General features: G+C 54.8%; 1 pseudogene; it reads left to right on the top strand.

The window, feature by feature from the left end:
- The first annotated feature begins 737 nt into the window (after nt 1–737).
- LOC141162656 (3-oxoacyl-[acyl-carrier-protein] reductase FabG-like) lies at nt 738–9,861 on the top strand (annotated as a pseudogene).
- Nucleotides 9,862–10,214: the final 353 nt, after the last annotated feature.

Genomic DNA, 10,214 nt, shown 5'->3' with positions numbered 1-10,214 from the left:
TGTATATGGTATATACACTGCATACAGCGCCGCCTGTACATGGTATATACACTGCATACAGTGTCGCCTGTATATGGTATATACACTGCATACAGCGCCGCCTGTACATGGTATATACACTGTATACAGCGCCACCTGTACATGGTATATACACTGCATACAGCGCCACCTGTACATGGTATATACACTGTATACAGCGTCGCCTGTACATGGTATATACACTGCATACAGCGCCGCCTGTACATGGTATATACACTGTATACAGCGCCACCTGTACATGGTATATACACTGCATACAGCGCCGCCTGTACATGGTATATACACTGTATAGAGTGCCGCCTGTACATGGTATATACACTGTATACAGCGCCGCCTGTACATGGTATATACACTGCATACAGTGTCGCCTGTACATGGTATATACACTGCATACAGCGCCGCCTGTACATGGTATATACACTGTATACAGCAGTGTTGGCCTTATAAAGGGAGAGTACACAAAAAACCCAAAACTCTCTTTACCCCGAAGAGGAATGTTGAGTCCTTATATCCTTATGTGATCAGACGCCCGAGGAGCCGTGGTCATGTCGCCCCCTCCGATCTCCACATTGCACTGGTATGGCAGCACGTGTAGAAACTGAGGGGGAAACCGCCAGGGGTTAAAAAAAACAACAAGCCCTCAAAGTAAAAATGTGCCTAGTCTGCGAAGGGTTAATCTGCAACCAGAAGAGCTGTACATGGACGTCCAGCAGGGGGAGCAGAGGAGCCGCTGTCAGCGCCGGGAGAGCAAAGAATGGCGGCGGCAGGAAATCCGGAGCAAGTGAGGGGCTGCGGTGTATGGTGGATACATAAGGGGGATATGAGGGGCTGCGGTGTATGGAGGACACATAGGGGGTGTATGAGGGGCTGCGGTGTATGGTGGATACATAAGGGGGATATGAGGGGCTGCGGTGTATGGAGGACACATAGGGGGTGTATGAGGGGCTGCGGTGTATGGTGGATACATAGGGGGGATATGAGGGGCTGCGGTGTATGGAGGACACATAGGGGGGATATGAGGGGCTGCGGTGTATGGAGGACACATAGGGGGGTGTATGAGGGGCTGCGGTGTATGGAGGACACATAGGGGGTGTATGAGGGGCTGCGGTGTATGGTGGATACATAGGGGGGATATGAGGGGCTGCGGTGTATGGAGGACACATGGGGTGTATGAGGGGCTGCGGTGTATGGTGGATACATAAGGGGGATATGAGGGGCTGCGGTGTATGGAGGACACATAGGGGGTGTATGAGGGGCTGCGGTGTATGGAGGACACATAGGGGGTGTATGAAGGACACATAGGGGGGATATGAGGGGCTGCGGTGTATGAAGGACACATAGGGGGTGTATGGAGGACACATAGGGGGGTGTATGAGGGGCTGCGGTGTATGGAGGACACATAGGGGGTGTATGAAGGACACATAGGGGGATATGAGGGGCTTCGGTGTATGGAGGACACATAGGGGGGATATGAGGGGCTGCGGTGTATGGTGGATACATAAGGGGGATATGAAGGGCTGCGGTGTATGGAGGACACATAGGGGGTGTATGAGGGGCTGCGGTGTATGAAGGACACATAGGGGGTGTATGAGGGGCTGCGGTGTATGAAGGACACATAGGGGGTGTATGAAGGACACATAGGGGGTGTATGAAGGACACATAGGGGGTGTATGAGGGGCTGCGGTGTATGAAGGACACATAGGGGGTGTATGAAGGACACAGGGGGGATATGAGGGGCTGCGGTGTATGGAGGACACATAGGGGGTGTATGAGGGGCTGCGGTGTATGGTGGATACATAGGGGGGTATGAGGGGCTGCGGTGTATGGAGGACACATAGGGGGTGTATGAAGGACACAGGGGGGATATGAGGGGCTGCGTTGTATGGAGGACACATAGGGGGTGTATGAGGGGCTGCAGTGTATGGAGGACACAGGGGGGATATGAGGGGCTGCGGTGTATGGAGGACACAGGGGGGATATGAGGGGCTGCGGTGTATGGAGGACACATAGGGGGTGTATGAGGGGCTGCAGTGTATGGAGGACACAGGGGGGATATGAGGGGCTGCGTTGTATGGAGGACACATAGGGGGTGTATGAGGGGCTGCGGTGTATGGTGGATACATAGGGGGGTATGAGGGGCTGCGGTGTATGAAGGACACATAGGGGGTGTATGAGGGGCTGCGGTGTATGGTGGATACATAGGGGGATATGAGGGGCTGCGGTGTATGGAGGACACATAGGGGATGTATGAGGGGCTGCGGTGTATGAAGGACACATAGGGGGTGTATGAGGGGCTGCGGTGAATGGAGGACACATAGGCGGGATATGAGGGGCTGCGGTGTATGGAGGACACAGGGGGTGTATGAGGGGCTGCGGTGTATGAAGGACACATAGGGGGTGTATGAGGGGCTGCGGTGTATGAAGGACACATAGGGGGTGTATGAGGGGCTGCGGTGTATGGAGGACACATAGGGGGGATATGAGGGGCTGCGGTGTATGGAGGACACATAGGGGGGTGTATGAGGGGCTGCGGTGTATGGAGGACACATAGGGGGGATATGAGGGGCTGCGGTGTATGGAGGACACATAGGGGGTGTATGAGGGGCTGCGGTGTATGGTGGATACATAGGGGGGTATGAGGGGCTGCGGTGTATGAAGGATACATAGGGGGTGTATGAGGGGCTGCGGTGTATGGAGGACACAGGGGGGATATGAGGGGCTGCGGTGTATGGAGGACACATAGGGGGTGTATGAGGGGCTGCGGTGTATGGAGGACACATAGGGGGGATATGAGGGGCTGCGGTGTATGGAGGACACATAGGGGGTGTATGAGGGGCTGCGGTGTATGGTGGATACATAGGGGGGATATGAGGGGCTGCGGTGTATGGAGGACACATGGGGGGATATGAGGGGCTGCGGTGTATGAAGGATACATAGGGGGTGTATGAGGGGCTGCGGTGTATGGAGGACACATAGGGGGGATATGAGGGGCTGCGGTGTATGGAGGACACAGGGGGTGTATGAGGGGCTGCGGTGTATGGTGGTTTCATAGGGGGGTATGAGGGGCTGCGGTGTATGGAGGACACATAGGGGATGTATGAGGGGCTGCGGTGTATGGTGGATACATAGGGGGGTATGAGGGGCTGCGGTGTATGAAGGACACATAGGGGGTGTATGAAGGACACATAGGGGGTGTATGAGGGGCTGCGGTGTATGGAGGACACATAGGCGGGATATGAGGGGCTGCGGTGTATGGAGGACACATAGGCGGGATATGAGGGGCTGCGGTGTATGGAGGACACATAGGGGGTGTATGAGGGGCTGCGGTGTATGAGGGGCTGCGGTGTATGAGGGGCTGCGGTGTATGAGGACACCTATGACGAGTACCCCTGAACACTTGCACACACGTTGGACCCCCGCGGTCAGGTGGTCATTGTCCTCTCGTCTGCTCCTCTCCAGGTGGTGTGTCTTCGGGGGAAGGTTTGCCTGGTGACCGGGGCCAGCTCTGGGATCGGTGCCGGCACCGCGTTGCTGTTTGCCCGTCTAGGGGCCCGGTTGGCCCTTAATGGAAGAAATGAAGAGAAGCTGAAGGAGACGGCTCGGGGCTGTGAGGACTTCTGTGACCAGAAGGTGATGGCATCCTCCAGAGCTACGCTCTATAACGAGGTCTCCAGCGTCCTTCTTAGTGATGAGCTGCAGTCGGATGGGGAGTTAAGATCTCATTCCAGTCCTGGACTATCCCTTTAATACTGACAGATGTTAGAACTATAGATTAAAGGGATAGCGCCCGTCCATATCAGTAGTGGTTATGGTTGGAGCAGTATTATATGGGGGTCACATATTTTCTCATGTTGCATTTTCCTTGCCCCTTTTTCTGATATTTTTCTCGGATATTTCATGGCTGGGGGCGCTGTTGCATTCATCTCTATGGGAAACCTTTGGTTCTTTAGTGGTGGTGGGCGGTATTACAAGGTGTGTCGGCTTCTGTGCAGGATATTAACCCTTCCTTCTCTGCAGCCTCTGCTGGTTCTGGGAGACCTGACAGATGAGGCGCTGCTCCGGCAGATGGTGGAGCGGACGGTGGCGCACTTCGGGCAGCTGGACGTGCTGGTGAATAGCGGAGGGATACTGGCTATGGGGACGATAGAGACCACGAGTCTGCAGGACTACGACCACGTGATGAACGTGAACACCCGGTGAGGGGCCGTCATGTGACACACAGTTGCTGGCAGCTGCATCTACCCACAGTGCCCATGGTGCCCTCAGCATTGCTGATCCGTGGGGGTGGGGTTTCCTTACCTCATTCTCCCAGATATGAGGGGCCAGCATTTCCTGGGGGTCTCAGGTGAAGCAGGAAGTGGGTGCAACCGCTAATTCTCCCCCTGTGCTCGCAGGTCCCTGTTCTACCTGACTCAGCTGGCCGCACCGCATCTCACCAAGACCAAAGGCAACATCGTCAATGTCTCCAGCGTGACCGGGCAGAGATCGGTGAGTGATAGGGTCCTCGCAGGCCCCCCGCCACCCCGAGGGTCCTCACTGGCATCACCGCCCCCCCCCCCCCTCCCGAGGGTCCTCGCAGGCATCACGGCCCCCCCCGTGGTAGAATAGTGACCGCAGCTCTGGAGGCGACTGGAGGATAAGACATGATGTAACAGCAGAATAGTGAGTGCAGCTCTGGAGGTGACTGGAGGATAAGACACAATGTAACAGCAGAATAGTGTGTGCAGCTCTGGAGTTGACTGGAGGATAAGACATGATGTAACAGCAGAATAGTGACTGCAGCTCTGGAGGTGACTGGAGGATAAGACACGATGCAACAGCATAATAGTGACTGCAGCTCTGGAGGTGACTGGAGGATAAGACACGATGCAACAGCATAATAGTGACTGCAGCTCTGGAGGTGACTGGAGGATAAGACACGATGCAACAGCATAATAGTGACTGCAGCTCTGGAGGTGACTGGAGGATACGATGCAACAGCAGAATAGTGAGTGCAGCTCTGGAGGTGACAGGAGGATAAGACACGATGTAATATCAGAATAGTGAGTGCAGCTCTGGAGGATAAGACACGATGTAACAGCAGAATAGTGAGTGCAGCTCTGGAGGTGACAGGAGGATAAGACACGATGTAACCGCAGAATAGTGACTGCAGCTCTGGAGGTGACAGGAGGATAAGACACGATGTAATATCAGAATAGTGACTGCAGGTCTGGAGGATAAGACACGATGTAATATCAGAATAGTGAGTGCAGCTCTGGAGGTGACTGGAGGATAAGACACGATGTAAAAGCAGAATAGTGAGTGCAGCTCTGGAGGTGACTGGAGGATAAGACACGATGTAACAGCAGAATAGTGAGTGCAGCTCTGGAGGATAAGACACGATGTAATAGGATAGTGACTGCAGCTCTGGAGGTGACTGGAGGATAAGACACGATGTAACAGCAGAATAGTGTGTGCAGCTTTGGAGGTGACTGGAGGATAAGACACGATGTAACAGCAGAATAGTGAGTGCAGCTCTGGAGGTGACTGGAGGATAAGACACGATGTAACAGCAGAATAGTGTGTGCAGCTCTGGAGGTGACTGGAGGATAAGATACGATGCAACAGCAGAATAGTGAGTGCAGCTCTGGAGGTGACAGGAGGATAAGACATGATGTAACAGCAGAATAGCGACTGCAGCTCTGGAGGTGACTGGAGGATAAGACACGATGTAACAGCAGAATAGTGAGTGCAGCTCTGGAGGTGACAGGAGGATAAGACATGATGTAACAGCAGAATAGTGACTGCAGCTCTGGAGGTGTCTGTAGGATAAGACACGATGTAACAGCAGAATAGTGACCGCAGCTCTGGAGGTGACTGGAGAATAAGACACGATGTAACAGCAGAATAGTGACTACAGCTCTGGAGGTGACTGGAGGATAAGACATGATGCAGCAGAATAGTGAGTGCTGCTCTGGAGGTGACTGGAGGATAAGGCATGATGCAGCAGAATAGTGAGTGCTGCTCTGGAGGTGACTGGAGGATAAGACATGATGCAGCAGAATAGTGACTGCAGCTCTGGAGGTGACTGGAGGATAAGACATGATGCAGCAGAATAGTGAGTGCAGCTCTGGAGGTGACTGGAGGATAGGACATGGACATTATAAGGAGTTATTATCTTGCAGTTCCCCGGGGTCCTCGCTTACTGTATGTCCAAGTCTGCGGTGGACCAGCTGACCCGATGTGCGGCTCTGGGTGAGTGATGGACGGAGATCTGATGAGGGTGTGGATCCGTCTCTGCAGTTAGTGTCGCCCCTGGTGTCACCCCTCGCCCTAGGGCGACATTACACAGAGCTGTATAGTGCGGCTGTTACAGCCAAATGATTCTCTCTCTTTCTGCTCAGAGTTGGCGAGTAAAGAAGTCCGTGTGAACGCCGTCTGGTGAGTGTGAACTGATACGAAGTAGTGACCACGGGCTGTCGGGGCTGCTGTCACGAATGTACGGGGTGACCCTGGTGGTGCTGCTGCCTGTGGCTTGTCGGAGAGGCGGTGACCCCGCCATGCTGACATAAATGCGTGAGAGGAAGGTGAGGAAGAGCGTGCTGCTCTTTAGATGGCGGCGCACATCCGACGCTGAGGCCGGCGGTGCTGTACAGCCAGCGCCCGGGTCTAACTGCTGTGAGTGAGAATAACTGGTGACGGTGCTCCATACAATGCAGAGGCCGGCGGTGCTGTACAGCCAGCGCCCGGGTCTAACTGCTGTGACTGAGAATAACTGGTGACGGTGCTCCATACAATGCAGAGGCCGGCGGTGCTGTACAGCCAGTGCCCGGGTCTAACTGCTGTGACTGAGAATAACTGGTGACTGTGCTCCATACAGTGCAGAGGCCGGCGGTGCTGTACAGCCAGTGCCCGGGTCTAACTGCTGTGAGTGAGAATAACTGGTGACTGTGCTCCATACAGTGCGGAGGCTGGCGGTGCTGTACAGCCAGCGCCCGGGTCTAACTGCTGTGAGTGAGAATAACTGGTGACTGTGCTCCATACAGTGCGGAGGCCGGCGGTGCTGTACAGCCAGTGCCCGGGTCTAACTGCTGTGAGTGAGAATAACTGGTGACGATGCTCCATACAGTACGGAGGCTGGCGGTGCTGTACAGCCAGCGCCCGGGTCTAACTGCTGTGAGTGAGAATAACTGGTGACGGTGCTCCATACAATGCAGAGGCCGGCGGTGCTGTACAGCCAGCGCCCGGGTCTAACTGCTGTGACTGAGAATAACTGGTGACGGTGCTCCATACAATGCAGAGGCCGGCGGTGCTGTACAGCCAGTGCCCGGGTCTAACTGCTGTGACTGAGAATAACTGGTGACTGTGCTCCATACAGTGCAGAGGCCGGCGGTGCTGTACAGCCAGTGCCCGGGTCTAACTGCTGTGAGTGAGAATAACTGGTGACTGTGCTCCATACAGTGCGGAGGCTGGCGGTGCTGTACAGCCAGCGCCCGGGTCTAACTGCTGTGAGTGAGAATAACTGGTGACTGTGCTCCATACAGTGCGGAGGCCGGCGGTGCTGTACAGCCAGTGCCCGGGTCTAACTGCTGTGAGTGAGAATAACTGGTGACGGTGCTCCATACAGTGCGGAGGCCGGCGGTGCTGTACAGCCAGCGCCCGGGTCTAACTGCTGTGAGTGAGAATAACTGGTGACTGTGCTCCATACAGTGCGGAGGCCGGCGGTGCTGTACAGCCAGCGCCCGGGTCTAACTGCTGTGACTGAGAATAACTGGTGACGGTGCTCCATACTGTGCGGAGGCCGGCGGTGCTGTACAGCCAGTGCCCGGGTCTAACTGCTGTGAGTGAGAATAACTGGTGACGATGCTCCATACTGTGCGGAGGCCGGCGGTGCTGTACAGCCAGCGCCCGGGTCTAACTGCTGTGAGTGAGAATAACTGGTGACGGTGCTCCATACAGTGCAGAGGCCAGCGGTGCTGTACAGCCAGCGCCCGGGTCTAACTGCTGTGACTGAGAATAACTGGTGACGGTGCTCCATACTGTGCAGAGGCCGGCGGTGCTGTACAGCCAGCGCCCGGGTCTAACTGCTGTGAGTGAGAATAACTGGTGATGGTGCTCCATACAGTGCAGAGGCCAGCGGTGCTGTACAGCCAGCGCCCGGGTCTAACTGCTGTGACTGAGAATAACTGGTGACGGTGCTCCATACTGTGCGGAGGCCGGCGGTGCTGTACAGCCAGCGCCCGGGTCTAACTGCTGTGAGTGAGAATAACTGGTGACGGTGCTCCATACAGTGCGGAGGCCGGCGGTGCTGTACAGCCAGTGCCCGGGTCTAACTGCTGTGACTGAGAATAACTGGTGACGATGCTCCATACAGTGCGGAGGCCTGCGGTGCTGTACAGCCAGCGCCCGGGTCTAACTGCTGTGAGTGAGAATAACTGGTGACGGTGCTCCATACAGTGCGGAGGCCGGCGGTGCTGTACAGCCAGCGCCCGGGTCTAACTGCTGTGAGTGAGAATAACTGGTGACGGTGCTCCATACAGTGCGGAGGCCGGCGGTGCTGTACAGCCAGCGCCCGGGTCTAACTGCTGTGAGTGAAGAAATTCAACCCCTTTGATGCTGTCAATTGTGACTGCAGCATTCAAGCAGATAGAAATAGGGTAGACATGGGGGTTATTGTGGCAACCAGTGGTCTCCGGACCCCCGCCCTTTCCCCCGGCTGCCTGTGTGCACAGCGGTGGCCGAGTTTCATAGGAGATTGATATCATGATATTATACAAGTGATTGCCGGATCGAAGAAAAAACTATATAAAAATAAAAAAAAACCTCTATAAAAGTTCTCCTCCTCCCTCTCCCCTTATTCCATAATACAGTATACAATCTAAACCTAAAGAAAAGCAATGAAAAATATAAAACAAGTCAAAACCTATATATTATATAAAATCGTATAGAATGACTCGCAAAATGCAGGAAATAAAATCTAAAAAATAAATCAATGAATCCCCGATTTGTTAATATGATGATGATCATCCATGAAGAAAGTTGTATGGGGGCCAAGATGGTAAAATAATAACTACGGCCTAGAAGGGCCAAAACTTACTGCTCTTGGCAGATGGACAGGGGCCACACTGGGGCCCGATCCCCTGGAGCCACACCGACCCCCGCACCTCTCTGCTCCTGCTCTGCAGGGTCTGGGGTCTATATAGAAGCTTGGCTCCGCCCACATTCCGGAATGTTCAGTAACCATCATTCTAAAGGGATTAACCCTCTCAGCCCCTGACGGGGGGAGGGGGGGTGAATGTGCTCGGTCATCCTTGCAGCACATATAGCGGCTGTGTACGGACGGTGTTCTGGAAAAAGGGGGAAAAGTGTAGAAATTGTGAAGAAATAATAATGTGTGCAGCTCTGGAGGTGACTGGAGGATAAGACATGGTGTAACAGCAGAATAGTGACTGAAGCAGAAGATGCCATTATTGATGTTGTTCTCACTGATCACGTTGTGTTTCTCAGTCCGGGGGTCATTATTACGGAGGTGCACCGGCGCGCGGGCCTGGACGAGGAGCAGTACGCTCAGGTACGCAGCTCACGCCTCCTTTCCTTGGGTTTATTGCAGTTTTTCTGTTTCTAACCCTTGTCTTCCCCTCTGAAGATGCTGCAGCGCACCCAGCACACCCACGCCCTGGGCCGGCCCGGCACTGTGGAGGAAGTTGCCCGGACAATCGCCTTCCTGGCTTCAGATGCCGCGTCTTTTATCACCGGGGTCACCATTCCAGTAGACGGTGGGCGTCACGCCATGTGCCCAAGATAACACCCTGTATAATGATCAATAAAGACATCGGAGTAGCATGAACTGTGTGATTGGAAAAGTAGGGCGATCGTGGAGGGAGGAGCGGGGCGACCGTGGACCACCGCATCGGGAGGAGCAGGGCGACTGTGGACCGCGCAGGAAGGAGCGGAGCAAACGTCGGGAGGAGCGGGGTGACTATGGACCACCACACAGGGAAGAACAGGGCGACCGTGGACCACACAGGGAGGAGCGGGGTGACTATGGACCACCACATAGGGAGGAGCGGTGCGACTGGACCGCACAATGGAGGAGCGGGGTGACCGTGGACTGCGCAGGGAGGAGCGGGGCGACTGTGGACCGCGCAGGAAGGAGCTTAGCAAACGTCGGGAGGAGCGGGGTGACTATGGACCAC

This window comes from Phyllobates terribilis, unplaced genomic scaffold, assembly GCF_046119375.1.
Source record: "Phyllobates terribilis strain yellow unplaced genomic scaffold, ASM4611937v1 Scaffold_9__5_contigs__length_417890890, whole genome shotgun sequence".
Taxonomy (NCBI): Eukaryota; Metazoa; Chordata; class Amphibia; order Anura; family Dendrobatidae; genus Phyllobates; species Phyllobates terribilis.
The sequence above is the reverse complement of the archived record's forward strand: the minus strand, read 5'-3'. Positions and strand labels throughout refer to the sequence as shown.